Genomic DNA, 3,326 nt, shown 5'->3' on the forward strand with positions numbered 1-3,326 from the left:
ACCGATTTTTGAAGGCTGCAAGTTAACAGCACAAGAGACATTATGACACAAGAACACAGAAGGAGGTAGGGGTAAAATGGCTAACTATTGAATTGGTAAATTATTTCAGCAAAAATATAAATTAATAGTAGAGAAATATATGAGAGATGAATTATACACAGAGAATAGAAATGCTTCAATCTGGTAACAGTTCAGCAGAATTTAACATTTCTGTTAAATTACAAATTACAATTTCTTAAAAGCTGCTGTAGACTTAAAGATTAACTACAAGTTTTAGTAATTTATTGACCTGTGCACCACTTTGTTACTTCTAAAAGTAACAAAGAAAACTAAACATATTTTTAACATAAATATAATCTTAAGAAATAATATTCTTCTGATTTTTTTCCTGATACTTTTCCTGATACTTGTTTGCACCCTGCCTAATTAGCAATATTTAGTAAAATTATAATTATTCATTAGCATGAATTAAGAATGTTTCTAATTACTATTTTAGATTATATATGAATTTGGTAGTTGCTAACCTAATGCCAGGTGTCCTAAATGTTCAAGCAAATGTTATTCCTTTCTGAGTCAGAGTAATTTGTTTTAAACAGAAAAATTTTATAGCACATGTGAAATGTAATTAGAGTATAGTCTTACTAGGTTGGATGTAGGGGAATTATGTAACAGAAGAAATACATAAAAGCTGGAATTTAATCTACTTTAGTGTTTTAAAAAATCTTTGAGGTTGATTGTTGCAGAAACAATGCATAAAAAAGAAACAAAAGTAATTACTTCTTACTAACAGAATCATTAATGTAAATTTGATAATGAGTACATGGAACAGAAAACAAAAGAACAGCCACCCCTGAAGTCAACCATTCTAATAAAAAAGTGTACAAATAATCCAAATTGCAAGTGATATTTTTTTTAACATTTTTATTGGAGTATAATTGCTTTACAATGGTGTGTTAGTTTCTGCTTTATAACAAAGTGAATCAGTTACACATATACATATATCCCCATATCTCCTCCCTCTTGCATCTCCCTCCCTCCCACCCTCCCTATCCCACCCCTCTAGGTGGTTGAAATAGGAAGCTGCAGGAGCTATTCATGTTTAGTGGAGCAACTAAATAAATGGTAATAAATAAGATTAATTTAAAAAGAGTGACTTTCATCTGCTCAAAGCTTCAGTTTCATAACATAGTTCCAGTTCATAGTTCCATGAACTGAAAATGTTCTTGAGCTTTTAGAACTAAAAACCATTTATTGTGTTTACATGGTGGGATGTTATAGTGAAGTACCCCCAGGAGAGAACTGTCTTTATTGTGGAGCAGGACTAATCGGACAAGCTTATTCCAGTGACATTAATTATTCAAGTTCTGTAATTAACTTGACTTGTTTTGATTCCATGAACCGTGTTTTAGTGTTTGAAGGCTGTGGGAACAAATACCACAAACTGGGTGGCTTATGTAACAGAAATTTTATTTCCTCACAGTCTGGAAGCTAGAAGTCCAAGATCAAGGTGTCCAAGATTGGTTTCATTCTGAGACCTCTCTCCTTGGCTTCTCCCTTTGTCATCACATGGTCTTCCCTCTGTGTCTTAATCTCCTCTTCTTATAAGGATACCAGTCATGTTGGATTAGGGCCCACCTCTATGACCCCATTTTACCTTAATTACCTCTTTAAAGGCCCTTTCCCAACGCTCTCAGCCAGTCTGGATTTTGAGTCTGCAGGGCCCTGTGCCTGACTTTGTGAAAACCATCATTTATTTCATGTTTTATTTTCCAGTTGAAGAATCCACTACCAAAATTACTATGCCAGCCTAGGTTTCCTAGAGCCTGCCACAAACAACAAGAAGCATTCACCTGCTGCCAGTTCATTGGGGGGCACTATCTCTGGGAAGCAGAAGGGAGGAAAAGATGGAAGTGAGGCAGGCAGTGGAGGAGGGTGTACAAATATAGGTGTTACTGCGCTGCCATAGCTTTTCAACAAGAGTGGTTAACTGCTCAGTCTTTTAGGATATTTCCATGGATTACTGCACTTTGGAACAGTCTATCTTGGGGAAATGAAGGAAGAATTTATCTACCAGTTCCCTCTTGTGCTGCATCTCTTTGGTCAAAATTCACCCTCCAAGTAGGGTTGCCAGATTTACAGGGGAAAAAAAGAGTCCCATGCAATATCTGTAACAGAATTATACTAAAAAAGTTATTTGCTGTTTCTCTGCAGTTCAAATTTGATTGAGTATCCTGTATTTTACCTGAACCCTACTCTCAGGACATTACCACCATGCACTTCCAGGCAGCTGCAGGGGGAGCCATAGCCTCCACAGATCCTGTGCTCAGGCACAAAGGTCAGTTTCTTTTCCTCAGTACAGCAACGTGGCAGGGGTGATGGTGGCGGCAGTGGCAGCAATAGCAGCAGCTCCACTCTGGGACCACAGGGCAGCTCCAGGCCACTGGCCAGGAGGAAAAGCAAGAAGCTGAGACAGTGATGGGGAGGGGCATGTGCAGGAGGATGCAGGCATGGCTGCATGGATGTGGGGTGATAAATAACATAATTTTCTGTAAAAATGAGGCAACATTCATTAAACTATCTCGTTAATGTCTGTAGGACCATGTTGCACAAGCCACTAGGAATATAGTCATAAGACAGATAGAGTTCCTGCTATCAGGAACTTACAGAATATAGCTTAAATATTGTGTTCAGTCCTGGTTTAAAGATACTTAATAGGGCTTCCCTGGTGGCGCAGTTGTTAAGAATCCACCTGCCAATGCAGGGGACACGGGTTCAAGCCCTGGTCCGGGAAGATCCCACATGCTGCAGAGCAATGAAGCCCGGCGCCGCAACTACTGAGCCTGTGCTTTACAGCCTGCGAGCCACAACTACTGAGCCCATGTGCCACAACTACTGAAGCCTGCGCGCCTAGAGCCCGTGCTCCACAACAAGAGAAGCTACCACAATGAGAAGCCTGCGCACCGCAACAAAGAGTAGCCCCCGCTCGCCGCAACCAGAGAAAGCCCGCACACAGCAATGAAGACCCAACACAGCCAAAATTAAAATAAAATAAATAAATTAAAACAAAAGACACTTAATAAATGCTAGTGAAATGAAATACTTTTAAGAATACCATCTCATTAGATGGATGTTTTTCTAAATGTCTGCTTTGGCAAAAACAAACAAAATTCCCCCCAAACCCAAAACTGTTACATGCATTGCTTTCTGGATGCTTCTGAAAAGAAATAGTCAGAAAAGTATTAGATGGCTTCCATCAAATATTGGAATCATTATTCAGTAAGAAAGAAAAATCCATTTGTATATAACATTTCAAAAAAGAAGTTAAA

General features: G+C 38.8%; 1 protein-coding gene across 2 annotated transcripts in view; it reads left to right on the forward strand.

The window, feature by feature from the left end:
* LOC309665527 (uncharacterized protein) overlaps positions 1-3,326 on the forward strand; it is a 714,473-nt gene that overhangs the window by 2,852 nt on the left and 708,295 nt on the right. The gene's annotated exons all lie outside the window — the stretch shown is intronic.

The sequence above is a fragment of the Balaenoptera physalus genome (genome assembly GCF_965194825.1).
Source record: "Balaenoptera physalus genome assembly, chromosome: 8".
Taxonomy (NCBI): Eukaryota; Metazoa; Chordata; class Mammalia; order Artiodactyla; family Balaenopteridae; genus Balaenoptera; species Balaenoptera physalus.